The sequence below is a fragment of the Sminthopsis crassicaudata genome, chromosome 6 (genome assembly GCF_048593235.1).
Source record: "Sminthopsis crassicaudata isolate SCR6 chromosome 6, ASM4859323v1, whole genome shotgun sequence".
In the NCBI taxonomy this organism is placed as follows: Eukaryota; Metazoa; Chordata; class Mammalia; order Dasyuromorphia; family Dasyuridae; genus Sminthopsis; species Sminthopsis crassicaudata.
Window position 1 is genome coordinate 125,889,531 of NC_133622.1, and position 15,501 is coordinate 125,905,031.

A 15,501-nucleotide genomic window follows, 5' to 3' on the forward strand; every position below is an offset into this window, starting at 1 on the left:
AGGTTTTGCAAGGATGAAAGTTGAAAACTATGCATATGTTTTGAAAATAAAAATGAGTTTCGTGAAATCAAAATCTTGCAGAAGGTGGAACAAGACAAGGGCTAAAGCTAATGGAACAGATTGCCAATGGAATTCATTGAATGGTAGTGGGAAGGGTAGATACTTTGTGACATGAGCAGATCTGTGCTTTGGGAAGATCACTTCTATAGCTGAATGGAGGCTAGATTGGAATAGGGAGAAACTTGAAAGAAACTAACTAGAGGTTAGTGCAATGGTCTAGGTATAAGGGTAGGGGACCTGCATCAAGATGGTGGCAGTGGGGAGAAGATGTGTATACAAAGATAATATGAAGGTAGAACAGATGGAATTTAGGAACCGATTATATATGGGGAAAGAGGTAAGTGAGAGAAAGTTGACACCAAAGTTGTAGTGACTGATAAAATTGTGGTGTCCTTGACAATAATGAAGAAATTAAGAAGAGGGATGGCTTTGCAGGAAAAAATAACAAATTTCATTTTGGACAGGTTGAGTTTAAATTTTCCAGTATAAATCTGGAGGGTCAGGAGAGATGTTAGATCCAATACAGGCTTTCCCTATTTGAGCGTCTGACATCACTAAGGGTAGAAGGATAGAAAATAAGCAAGAGAGTCAGTCCTCATCTGTTCTAGTGAAGACATTAATAGTCAGGAATAGTCATTTGTCTTAAGGAAAAGACCCAGGTGACAGAAAATAAATAGATGGACAGGGTAAACCATCTAGAAGTTTGAGATCCAGTGATCATGCCAAAAAATAATCCAAAAAAAAGTCTTTTAAAAGTGCCTTTCCCTAGGTAGATACTATATAGATAAAATTAGAAGGCTGTGGTTCTTACTTTCTAGATATTTATTAAAAGGTCAGGGCTCAGATATGCTTTTGTAGGTGAGTAATTACAGGAAGGGCATAAAGCAGAGTGAAAGCAGTAAAACCTTATGTCCAAAACTATAGCAGCTCTTTTTGTAGTGACAAAGTACTATAAACTAAGGTGACACCCATCAATTGGAGAATAGCTGATCAAATATTAGTATATGAATACTATAGAATATTAGTGTGCCACCATAAGAAAGGACACAAAGGACATAGATCTAAGAAGATATAAGAATTGATATTGATTGAAATGAAGAGAATCAAAACAAGTTATAAAAATGTAAAGAAAAACAATTTTGAAAAATTGTCATCATTGTAATGATCATCTATGGTACCAATAAGTTTTCATGCTACCTTACTTTCTGAGATTTGAGATTCAAGATGCATAATGAGCTACACATTTTACTACATTGGCAGTATGAGAATTTGTTTTGCTTTACTGTGCCAATTTGTTTTAAAGGTCTTTTTCACACCCACTTGGAATGAGAAAGAGAAAGAGACTGGAAAGGTAGAAATAGAGAAAAAGGAAGACAAAGAGGAAAAAAGAAGAAATAGTTTAGAAGGAGTCATAAATGAGCAAGATAGGTTTGAATGTTAAATGTGGAATTTACTGAATTTTTTAAAAGCAAAGTCAACATAATGTTTACATTTCTATATACAATTCTCTTCTGTTCCACAATGTTTGTTTTTTATGATATTTTAAAAGTTCAAAATTAAAACATAAAGGAAAAAATGCAAACCAATACCAAGTACATACCAGAATTAAGAGCAATTTGGCTTGGTGAACAGGGTGGGAGGGAGATATTTTATTGATGTAGAAATTACAAATTTATTCATTCCAATAGTCCACAAAAAAATGTATCGTATACCTACCATGTGCAAATTGCAGTAGGGATTATAAAAATCTATAAAACATGGTCCCCACTCTTTAGGCAATTACAATCCTATAACTAAAAAAGCTTTTCAAAGTAGAAGAGATTCAAGCTTCAAGTATTTACTAAAAAGTCAACGCCAGAGACTTTCTAGATTATTGATCTGTAAGATGTAGGGAAGGAATTTCCAAAACTGTTTGACAGCAGAAAAGTTTACCTTGAGTTAGTGGAGAAGGGAACATACATTGTAGACATTGAAAAAAAAGCACTTAACAAAGTTGTCCAAAAGTAGAATGGAGTGCCTTCAGAATTTGTGATTTTCAAATAACTGGAAGTCTTCAAGTGGAGGCTAGATGCAGTATAGAGGGTTCAAATTCAGTTCAAATAGCGGGAGATGATAATCCAGTCTGGGGTTTATAAAACAAATGAGTACAAGAGAATTTTTGAGTAGCAATTCTTAAAATGGATTTCAATTAAATTAAAATGGATTCTGTTGTTGGGGGTCAAAATCTGGGTAAATATCACCAAATTGCATATCAGGAGTGTGTTTCAGTAAATCTGATGCTACTACTCCTGGGTGATAGGTCACACATTGTCTACCTATATTACTGACTGGGATATTATCTACACATTCCCCAGTTTCCCAGATCAGTGTATGGATAAATATTGTTTTGTAAGCATTCTCAGGAGATGAAATGGTCAGGTGGACTGTATGTGGCAAGGGATCATAGGTTGGACAGGGACAGACCTGGAGAGACTTACATGAACTGATGCTGAGTGACATGAGTAGGACCAGGAGATCGTTGTATACTTCAACAATAATACTATATAATGATCAATTCTATTGGATGTGGCCATTTTCAACAAGAGATGAACTAAATCAGTTCCAATAGAGCAGTAATGAACTGAACCAGCTACATCCAGGAAAAGAACTCTGGGAGATGACTATGAACCACTACATAGAATTCCCAATCCCTCTATTTTTGTCTGCCTGCATTTTTTATTTTCTTCACAGGCTAATTGTACACTATTTCAAAGTCCGATTCTTTTTGTACAGCAAAACAACTGTTTGGACATGTATACATATATTGTATTTAATTTATACTTTAACATATTTAACATGTATTGGTCAACCTGCCATCTGGGGGGGAGGGGAAAATTAGAACAAAGGTTTGGCAATTGTCAATGTTGTAAAATTACCCAGGCATATATCTGGTAAATAAAAACTATTATTAAAAAAAAAAAGAGAGAGCATATCCTATGATTGAAGAGCTTGACAAGAAAATAAAAATACTTAATATTTGATACTATGGTTTTTTTTTTGTTTGTTTTTTCATATTTGCAGAATTAAATAAGCCAAGTTACATTCCTAGGTCTTTGAAAACAAAATGCTCAAGAAGAGATGGAATCCAAAAAAGAAACTTTCACCAAAAGTTTTTACACTCATTCATGCTCCTTAAGAATAGTCTCCTAGTTGTAGCACTTATATATAATTCAGTAGCTGTCCGTTAGTACTATTCTCTAGAGTTCTACATGTGTCCTGGCACTTTTTGTTCACAGATATGATTCTTTGGGATTTACACACTTTCACAGTTTGTGCTGCTCACAATCTAATGGGACTGATGACAAACAAATCATATAAAGTTATGTAATGGATAAATAGAAAATAATAAGCAGAGGGAAGGGAATTAAAAGAGCTTGGAAAATGGACTTCTGTCGTATTCTTGGTTTTCTGGAGGTCTCTGGAGCAGCCTTCGTTTCAGTAGATTAATGACCAGGAGAATAGCCAGGGATAAAAACTAAATTCTTTATTGTCTCCTTCCCTGAGCCTCAGCTAGCTTTCTGGAGGCCATTCAGACTGGCCTTGGTCTCAGGGTGGGAAGCAGGAGGACAGGCCACTACGGTAGTCTGAGGTGGAGTGAATCTTTGAATCTGAGGATTTGCGCTCCAGACTCCAGCCAGCACAAAGGTGGACCATGGAATGAATCTGTCTCTCAGTTCCACCTTGGCTGAGTTTGTGCTTTATTATAATTAGATCATTTACAGTATACTGAGTATAAATCAATCATTATATCACTAGGAAACCATTATTTGTTGTAAGATTAAATCAATTATACTCAATTAGAGAACTATTAATCACCATGCTAAATTGTCTTATCAATTCTACTGAGTTAGCACCTTGTAAGAATCCTTGTTTCAAGTACAGAGTTCTGGCCCATAACAGCCTTCTACAAGAAAAATGTTTCTTGAAACTTGAAGAGAGCCAGGAGGCAAAGATGAGAGAATATTCTATGTGTAAGAAACAGGCAGCAAAAATTCCCACCCACTGCTGTGTGGTAAGAAAATCTTGAAATAGCAAGGAAAGCAGTGTTACTGGATGAAAATATGAGTATATGTCAGAGAATAAGTAAAGTAAAGTAAGTAAAAAGATTAGAAAGATTTGCATGAGGGAAGATTTTAAGGGCTTTGGATACCAAACACAGGATTCCTGGAGGGGAAAGTAACGTGGTTTTTACCTTTATTTTAGGAAAGTCAGTTTGGTAGCTGAAGAATGGATTGTAATGTAGAGAGACTTGTGAGAGACTGGCAGTACAGTAATAATCTAACTGTGAGGTAATGAGGCTTGTACCAGGATGGTTAGTTGTGGTTAATTGTATCAAGAGAGAGAAAGGAATGTATTTCAGAGACATTGCAAAGATGAAATCAATAACCCTAGGTAACATTTGATATGAGGATTGAAGTGAGAAATAAAGGAAGACACATAGGGTGAGAATGGGGGACTCGGTTCACAATTTAGGAGAAAAAAATTTCAAGGAGAAGGTGATCAACAGTGGTAGACTGAAGAAATGTTAAGGAAAATGAGAGAAAAAACCAGTGTATTTGCTAATTAGGTAACCATTGATAGCTTTGGAGAGATGACTTTGGATAGAATGATGAGGATGAAAGGCAGAATGTATACATTTAGGAGAGTAATAGGAGAGCAGTTGTAAATACTCATTGTAGAGAATCTTTTAAACAATTTAACCACAAAAGGGGAAGTACCATAGGGCAATAGATACAGGGATAGCAAAATCAAATAAAGATCAAGGTAAGTGAAGGTGGAAATAGTGGCAGGATGCTCTAAGTGATAGGCAAAGATCTCCCTTGGTTTTTTGTTAATAAATAGGAAGTGGAGTTCTCTGTTAAGAGAGTGAAAGAGATTGGGAAGAAGGGAAGCTATGGAAGGTTTAAAGAACCAATATGGAAAGTGGATAAAAGAAGCATAGAACAATAGTCTAAATCCAAAGAGGGCACAATTTGAAACTGTGTAACATTAATTTATAATGGGCCCAGTTAGAATATTTTTCCAATTTTTTTCCTCCCACTTGCATTCAACAATATGTGTGTGGGAATGGAGGTGGTAAATAGGGGGAGTGGATGAATGATAAGATTTGTGGGAGTGAATCAGATATGAAGTGATCAGGGGCATGAGAAGAAGCTAGTATATAGTTAAACTAATTCAGTAAAGAGAGATATGGGGAAAGGGAAAGAATAGCTAGTATAGGGATGATGATGGCCTGGGAAAGAACTGAGGTATCGAGGAATTGGAGATTATTAAAGATCAAACTTTTTGACAAATATAGGTTAGGATTTTAAGGGAGAGATGAAAAACCAATAATTATGTTCAGAGAGGAGAATTTTTGAATTCTTGAAAAATAGGTGGTGGTACATTTATGAATGATGGCAAAATCAAAAGTTATGACCAGTTTTATTCATAATTAAGGGAGGCTAGACAAGTAGGTCAGTTGGTTTTTGGAAATGAGTAAGTAGAAGAACTGAGTGATTGGGGGTTTGGGGGAAAGTTGGTAGATGTTTATCATTTTGTTAAAATCTCATACACACACACACACATATATGTATTTGAGATTTTAACAAAATGGAAAATTGAGGTAAATCACTAGGCAAATTACATTTACTAACAGTTATATTGTTAATATATTTGGGTTTAGGTCAAAGATCCCAAGCAAAAATTCCCCTTTTATTATAGGTTTTTGGGGAGCCTAGAACAAACGATCAGGCTAGATTGTTGTGCCACCGTTCCCTTTTATTGTCATGACTCAGTTTCCCTAATTGTTCTGCTTCAATTTCCCTGAATTGTTCTGCCTCAGTTCCTTGAATTGTTCTGCCTCAATCCCCCTGGTTGCAACCCCCTTTTTCTGCTCATTAGAACTGAGATAATTAGGGTGGTGGAGATCTGACATTCCAAAAGATAAGACTCCAGATGTCCTATCTCAGATACCTAATTGGTGTCTCTAAGTTTTAGGCTTCCTAGCTCTAGTTGAATACCTCCTAAGTCCTCACAATTTATAAGAATTTATGGTCCTATTCCTACTCCGTCAGAACTGGTCCCTTCTTGGAGATTCCTGATCACCAGAGTTTGGACTCCACCCCCCCTTTGTCTACTGGAGCTCAGAGCTACATGTAAATATTTCATGGGAACCTCACATTGGCTGCTGGATTCTTGGAGACAAAAGTCTCATTCAGCCCTGAGACCAAAACATGGATCCATTTGGTCCCAGTAAATCTCTCCTCAGAAATCCAAATAAAATATTAAAAACTCTCTAATTTTTATCTTGCCTCAGTTTCTCCAGCATTACAAGATAATATCATGGGATTAAGAGCACCATAATTGGTTATAGCTCTGAGGTGAAAAAAACAAGATTGGATAGAAGTCAACAAACTGCTAGCTCTCCTGCCCCCTTGAGACTAAGAAGTGGAGTTAATTGTTTGAATCCAGTTGGGAAATAACAAAAAGCACATCAGTTATCCTTAAGGGATAGCTTGATGGAGTAAAGATATCCCCAACATTCTTTCTTACACATTTCCTCAAGGTTATTCCTTGGAGAAAATTCCTTGATTTTTAAAGTTGAAAGTTCAATTGGTTTATTTAGAGATAACCATTATGTAAGCAGTTAACAGGATAATATCAATTACCTGTATGTATAATCAATAAGAAAATGATACATTTATCCTCAGTGGTAGGGGAAGTTTGTAAACAACAGCTACTAGGATTTTGATTGGGTAGAATCAGGATTTTATGGATCTTAAAATTAAAAAGTTTATTGAACAAAGAAGATGAAGGTAGTAAAGGCTGAAAGTGACACTGGTAAGCAAAAGGTAATTCCAAAATTCCAATCTGATTTTGCGATTTTTTTTATACTTATATGGACCTGCTGCTGCTCTGAATAGAAAATTTATATATTAAAAGTTTTTAAAAATATATACAATAAAATATATTTTTATTTTATCAGAATGGTTAATGGGTTAGTGACTTCTCAAGTTGCTGCAGAAGGAATATGCATATTGAAGTATCTTTAGCACAAAGGCAGAACTATGGAGGAGAGACTCTTAAGACATTTACCTCAAAGAGGAATGGCAAGTGTCTTGGAATGTAGGCAACAGCTCCCAGAATTTGAATTTCAGGGACTTGGAGTATAAATATTGATTGTGTAAAACTCAAGGAGGTAATGTGATGTGTTCATGATAGAGTAAGGACTTCAAAGTAGCATGGGAGTGAGGATTATTCAGCTCTCTCACCTTGATTTCCCTAGTCAGGAATGTGAAATCAATGCTGCAGTCTCATGAAGAAGACTCAATTAGTCTCATGCCATAAGGATTACACATAAACATGAAAAATTTAAGTTCACCTTGGTTCCAGCCCAGGCTAGATTACTATGACCTGAAGGAGTTGCTTGTCCCTTGGGAGTCTTCAAGCTAAGTATTAGATAAAAAGGTGTTGCTACATTCATTTTGATTCAGAATAATGTATTTGAAACATGTTTTCATTCCTTTGAATCAAATTGTCTTTGAACAAGTAGCAGGTGAATTTTTTTCCGTGTGTGTGTGTGTGTGTGTGTGTGTGTGTGTGTGTGTGTGTGTGTGTGTATGTGTGTGTATGGCATTTGTGATTAAATGACTTGTCTAGGATCACATAGCTAGTTAAGTGTCAGGTGTCTGAGGCTGAATTTGAACTCAGATCCTTCTGCCTTTGGGGCCAGTGCTTTATCCACTGTGGCATCCACCTAATTCTTTTCCTTAGAATTCAATGAAGCATATTTAACTTGTATTGGACTACCTGCAAGCTTAGCTGGGGGGGAGGGAACAGAGGGGGAAAGGAGAGGAAAATTTGGAACTAAAGATTTTATAAGGATCAGTAACCCATAAAGATTTTATAAGGATCAAAACCCATGCATAGGTTTTGTAAATAAAAAGCTTTAATTAAAAAAAAAAAATAATTCAGTGAAGCAGATATTTTCCAGGATCCGCCTGTCCATTTTTGAGGTCAACTAACTCAATGGTTAACAATAAGCAAGTGCAATAAAGTCTTTATTAGGCCCTTACCAGTAGTCTCAAGGTCTACTTTTTTTCCCCCAAAAAAAATCTACTTAACAGTCAAGTTGTCTAATTTCTCCACAACTAAGTATGGAGTAACTTTTTATTGGTATGCTCACATATATGTCCCGAATGTTAAACTTTTTTGGGATGATGTCATTTTGTTGAGTCTTGATAATGAACACAAATATTCTATTGATGTTTATTAGTTTAGTATTCTTTTTGACTAATGTATGCTGCTTTAAATTTTCTTCTCAAATTAGAAACATACCCATCACAAGTATCTAATCTTTCTCTATAGGTGTATATCTTCTCAGATTCCAAAAAAAGGTCAATAGATTATATAGTTTATTTCCAAACATTAGCAAATAAAGTATAGAGCCACTGATATTGTTAAAATTATAAATATGTGCCAGAAAGGCAAAATGCTTGCTCCACTTTTTTTTTTTTTAATTCTGGTATCCAGAAACAATTAAAACAATTAAATTGTTCAGGATGTAAAATTCTTTTGAAGTTGATAAGATTTTGTTGCTAATCATATTTCATCTCTTTTGAATGATTGCACTTTGAGATTTTTATGCAGACCAATTCCAAAAATTTTCTAGTATTTATATTTCTCAAGTATCGAATCAGAATGATTTCATCTTACTTTTCTTTGTACCAAATGGACAAAAGGCTCACTTTTTGGTGACATTCTAGTCATCTTGGACCAGAAAAAATAAAGTCCTTTTTTTTTAACGTCCTTTCTTGATCTATATATATATATATCTAAAGCATCTCAACCATCATAGAGGCATGCTCTGAGCAGCTCTATTTATTTTGCAGTACCTTGAATAGGATAAGTAACTGTCTGGTATAGTTTTTTTTTTTTTTTTCCACAGTTCCAACTTTTGCTATTTTATTAATAGCAATAGCCTTCAGAAGACTTCCACTTTAAAAATCAACTTAATTTTCTTAGCTGTAAAATGAGATGATAGTCTAAGAAGAAAAGCAGAGGAGAGTCTGTGAGGAGGAGGAAGGGAATGTAAGAGAATCCTGAACCCATTTTAGGGTCCTGAAGCAGAAGGAAGGGAAAGAAAAGAGGGCAGGGTCCAGAATACTGGGGTCAATCCAGACCAGGAGTCATGGGAAGAGAATTTGTTAGGAGTATATTTGGTGATGGCTAGAAGAGCATTTTTGCAGTTTTGGGAAAGGGTCTTGGGAAAGAGGCATAAAGGCCTAGAGACAGGGGACCTTTGTCCATTTTTTCTCACAGTGCAGAAATAAATCTATTTGTAGGATAATATATTATAATTTAGAGATCCATATTTGGGCTACTGTTGCTGATTTTCTAAATTGTTTTGGAATCAGGCAGTATCACAAAAGAAAACCATATGCTTTCTTCTCAGATTCTATCCTGTGAATTTCTTCTAATTCTTTTTTTTCCCCCTGAGGCTGGGGTTAAGTGACTTGCCGAGGGTCACACAGCTGGGAAAGTGTTAAGTGTCTGAGATCAAATTTGAACTCGGGTCCTCCCCATCAGGGATGATGCTCTATCTAGCTGCCCCCCCTTCTAATTATAAGACATGTTGAGAGGTAGAAGGAATTGGTGGCTCCCTGTCCTATCTCTGATTTCACTACAGGTAGGATTCAAAAGTTGCATTCTAAACTAGCTGTCCCTTAGTAAATAGGAAGACAGATTACACATGGTGCATAGCAAGTGCTACTAGCCCTTAATCTAGATAATGATCTCTTTGGTGTCTGATCAAACTCTAAAGCACTCCACAATGCTTGCTTCCATTTTCGTAGCTGTTGAAACAAATCATTCTTATTTGCCTATTCTACTGATGAAAGTCTTAATGTGCTTGGGGTAGACATCTTGCTAATTCCCCAACAGGTTTGATATGGTCTTACCCTCAACCTGTTTTAACCTGTCTGCTGACATGGTTTATTACAGACTGTGGCTTCTGTGTCTGCTATACCTTCTTGAAGCCAAAGATGAAAGTTAGGTTAATTAAATGAACATCAAAGATGGAGAAGTACCCCTAACAACAAGGGCTGTGCCAGCCCTCATACCGAAAATATGGAATAATTCTCCATGAACACTCCCCACAGCCTCACCAGTGACACACAATCTAAGACCCAAAGAGTTTCTCCCCAGAGTCCATCCCCTGGCATAACTGGCAAGGATATAGTAGGCCGGTTATTATTCCTTGTGGGGTGTTCCCCCTACAACTCACTACAACAACACCTCTAGCACCAAAGATCCACCCTCAATAGGTCAGTGAGTTTTTTCTTGGACAAAAGAAGGAGTTTTTTTCTTCTTTGCCTGACATATATACATTGGTCCGGGAGTTCCCTGAGTTAAGAAATAGACTTTCTACTTTTAAATCGTTTGGGGTGTTCCAGATCACACGACTTACCAGGAGAGGTAGCCTTTTTCTTTAGCAACTTTACTGTCCTCTGGTTAGTGTTTACTGGAGAGGAGACTCTAAGGTGATGGCTACAGCTTCCTTTAATTATGTAGATCCTAAATTCTGGGATGCTCTAATAATTGGCCAGGAATTGCAGCTCCTGTAATAGTCAGAACTTGCTCAGAATTAGAAGGGAGACCTTGAATGGATTGGGGCTGCTCTCAGGAAGAATTGGTGTTTGTAAAGAGAGGTTTGTTCTCAGAGATGAAAGCATTCATCCTTAAACTTATTTCTCTAAGAAGATCTAATTCAGTTCCAATTGATCAATGATGGACAGAAACAGCTACACCCAGAGAAGAAACACTGGAAAATGAGTATGAACTGTTTGCATTTTTGTTTTTCTTCCCAGGTTATTTTTATCTTCTGAATCCAATTCTTCTTGTGCAATGAGAAAACTGTGCGGTTCTGCACACATATATTGTATCTAGGATATAGTATAACATATTTATCATGTATAAGACTGGCCTCTAGGAGAGGGGGTGGAGGGAAGGAAGGGAAAAGTTGTGACAGAAGTGAGTGCAAGGGATAATGTTGTAAAAAATTACCTATGCATATGTTCTGTCAATGAAAAGTTATAATAATAATAACAATAATAACAATAATAATAATAATAATAATCAAATTTGCTTCTCCAAGGTAGCCTTAGTCCTTAAGGGAGCAACAGTGAGCTAGACAAAGGATCTTATATTTAACCAGTTACTGGGCCAGGTATCATAGCCTGAATTCTTACATGAACTGTTAACCACAAGGGAAATAAAAACAGCATGTAGTTACCCACCCAGCCAAGAGTAGAGAAGTTGGATTGTGCTATATATTAAAAACAAAAACAAAAACAAAAAACTAGGGTTGTAAATATGGTCCGTCACATTTGTCCTGAGTCCCCCAAATCAGCTTTTGTTATCTGGGCAAATTTTCCACAGGGCAGAATAGAAGGCAAGAGCCTTGTACAAGCCAGTACCACTATCATGCCAGTATTTTTTTCTCAGCAAAATCTGTTCCTCCAAAGTAGTTAGTTCTGATTGGACTTGGGTATTAAGAAGAGCATTCACGTGGAGTGGGATATTCTCCAGGCCATAAAAAATGAATGGAGAACAGAGGTAGTGATCTAAATTACTATGTAGTTTCTATCAGCCAGTGAGACCCATTCAGGTTGTGAGCTGGGCAGAGATTCAGGGCCTCTGGGATTTTCTATTTCCTACATCTTTTCTCAGTTGACAAGATCTGTCTGGTATTGAATATAGAAGAAAGAACCAATCTGCTGGCTATTACTTCTCATCTGGGATGTGTTGATGTTTTTTTTAGTTAGTCTCTGAATTTCCAAATGTGTACACAAAAAAAAAGGTCCTTCATGTGTCCTGCTTGTCTTCCTTCCCTGTTACTGTCCTAAGGGCCTCCCATGGGCAAGCCTTGTAGCTGCAGCTATTGATGTCCACACTTGTGCCAAATTGCTCTTCCAATTTTCAAACATGGTTTTTGAGTTCTGATAGATTTTTTAATGAACTGAGTAAAGCACTGAGGACTATGATAATCTTTGGAGGTACTTACCAATCATATACGTGTGAGATAGAACATAATCATTTCTAAATATTTCTGCACTATGTAAAAACCACAGGGTTTATGGAGGCAATAGGCAGATACATGTATCCATATTCACATACACCTGTTAACTTTACATTTTAAGAAATCAAGGAGATTCTGGTCTAGGAAAATGCAGCATCTTTAACTGAGCCTAGAAGTTGCAAGCCAGGACATTGTACAGTGCTGAAGTACTTGAGTACTCTCCTGTTAGAAAAGGGAAGTGTTTATGCAACTGAAGAACAAAAAAATGAGGATATTGACTGGAGATTGGATCAGTCTTGCAGTTATTACCATTACTGGGTTTTAGGGTTTTTTTTGTTTTTGTTTTTTTTTTGGCAGAACAGCCAGATCTTATGGAGAAGAATAAATAACTTACAGGTTGGACAAGTGCCAATTGCTGACATGGTTCAAACTGGCTCCCACTAGTTCAGATAGGCCTTATGGGGAGAGTTCACAGTATGACATGGAGCAAAAGGCATCTGAGAGAAAGCAAGACTTTTGTTCCATTATTCAGTTTCAGAAATATAAAAAAGATAGAGTTAACAAATCTTGATAATTTTGACATTCCTATCTTATTGTTTCTCAATGTTTTATAGAGTCATTAGTTCTCAAATTCCAGGGACTTATTGCGGCTGTTTTCAGCGATCCTTGTAGAGACCTGTACTGTAAGTCAGCACTGCTACCCAGATCCGGGTATGGGCAAAGCAGCAGAGTCCTGCCGATGTGCCAGAAAAGGGGCCCTCAGCAATCACTGCCTCTACCTATGTGCAGAGATCTTTGGAAGCCATTGCTGATGCTGCTACCACTTCATTCACTGGCTCCCTAAACCTCCTCCGGGTTTGCTAGGGTTCCCTTACACCCTGGTGCACCAAATTTTTCCTGCAGACCTTCCAAGTCTTCCTTTGTGTCTGTGGTTTGAGAGGTCTGGAAATCACTACCACTGCTGAAATTCAGAATCCCCAAAGCTTGATCCTTGTTGCCTGGGGGCCCAGGATGTGCTGGCACACTGAGACTGTGCCCCAGATCAACCCCAGTGCAACAGACCCTTCTTGTTAGCCTTCCAAGTTGCCTTCAGTTGGAAATTGTTCTATTCCATCTTTTGTGAGTTCTGACAGTGAAAAATCTGTTTTTGAGTCATTATTTAAAGGAATTTGGAAGGATTTAGGCAAGAGCTCAGGCATGTCTGTCTTCACTATGCTATCCTGTCTCTACTTGAGTCATTAGTTCTTACTCAACTCAAATTTTTAAGGAATATTTTTTCTATTTTTAAAATAATATTTTCTTAAATAAGCTTTTGTACCTGTTTCTGTTTGGCCAGTTCTACTTTTTTTTTTTCCCTCTTTGGTTAACTTTTATATATCTTCCCCCTCTTTCCTCCACCCTCCCTTTTTTTTTGGGCAGTTATTTTACTAAATTATTGACTCTCTTTTCATAAAGATTCTGTTAAATTTCTCTCATGTCTTTTCCCACCACTTTTCATATTGGATTTTGCAAATGCTTTTTGAAGTCTTAGAGGAGGTATTTTGGGGCCTAAAACAAATTCAGATTTTTTATTTGAGACTTTGCATGTAGCATTTTTATATTGTTCTTTTCTAAGTTTGTGTCTTGATCTTCCTTGTCATCACAGTGACTTTCTATTTTTTTCCCATTGGTTTGCTTCTTGCTCATTTCTCCACTAATTTTTTGTGACAACAATTTTAAGTTGGGCTGTGCTCTTGAGGTAGAGAGGGTATTATCCAAGCCTGAATGTTATAGGCTCCCTGTGGTACAACCTATCAGTGCTGTTTGTTTACCAGGATTTTTTCCTACCTTAGTGAAAGACATTTACTGCTGTACTAGTAAGCTGTTTTCCTGTTACTAAATTGATTTCTGAGGCATTTTCAAGGCTGTTCTGAGAAGACCTATCAGATTTATTTCTAAAATAATTAGTTTTATTCTGATTAAACACACACACACACACATACATACGCATGCACACGCACACGCACACACACCTCTGTAGCCAATAGAGTTGGGGTTAATTCTTAGTCAAAGAACTCCAATTTAGCAAAACTTTGCAAGTTTCAGGTCCATATTGAAAAGCCAGATACCCACCTGCTCTTTCATTGTGTGGAGTGGGGGCAGCAGATGGATTGGCCCCAGATTGCTTATGGATCTTAAACCAGAGACCAATGAAAAAAATGAGTTAGAGACAGGATTTGAAGCATTCAGGTGGGGTCAAGAAACTCATCAGTCCATTGGAATGGAATCCATACTAGACTCATGAGGGTTATTGCCATTTAGCAGATTGGCTACACTGGAGATGGCTGCATGTATCAATGGCCTTATTGAGCTCTTGATAAAAGTGGTCATGTCCTATTTGGTTTTCTTAGTGGCCATATGGGGTTGATACAGGGGATTGTGCACATGATAGAACCCCTGATTTCTCCAGTTTCCTTAGGGTCCCATTTAAGTTGTTTTTACCTACCAGCAGATAGTACTATTTGATTATTTGCCACTTGTGTCAGTGTAGAGAATCTCACTGGCTCCCACTGTGCCTCTGGTTTCACTACCCTGATCCAGAAGTAGAACTCATCGACTATTGTAGCCAAGGTCAACTTTGCAGTATATTTGCAGGATATTTAAGATATTTGTGGGGGACAGGAACTGACCCAAGTATATGCCTGCCCTATCCATGGGAGGAAACCAGAGTTGGGAGTAAATAGCTAGTTCTTGAAAAACAGACACTTCCAGCTCTGAAGCTGGAAGGCATCTCAGATGACATGTGATCCAACTTTTTCTATTTTAAAGAGGTTGATACTGTTACTCAGAGAGGTGGAATGATTCGCTTTGACCACTAGCTGGCATAGAGAATTTGTGCTGGAGCCATGTTAGAATCCTGCCCCAGACATTAGCTGTTGTGATCTCACAAATGGGAGTGACAATAGCACCTTCCTCATAGGGTTGTTGTGAGGCTTGAATAAGTTTAAAATGTTACATAAATAAATCCAAGCCATTATTCTTTACCCAAGGTCAGGAAGGTAATAAACTCAAACATGAGAGTATATAGAAAAGTAAGGCACATATAGAATGTGATTAACAATGTACACATTGCCTCCAAATTTCCATCCCTTTTCCTGGATCTGGTGGATCCATATCTGTTTTTTCCTAAAGAACCCAAATTTGGTTGTCTAATGGCAAAGGGAGCTTTTAGCTTCATCTTGCCCTTAGTGCGGGCTTGCTTTCAATCCAGCTGATGTGATTCCCAGGATGAAGCATAATTGAACCAGATTACAGATGGACAATACTTTCTAGTCCTGAACCACACTCATTGCACCCTAAGA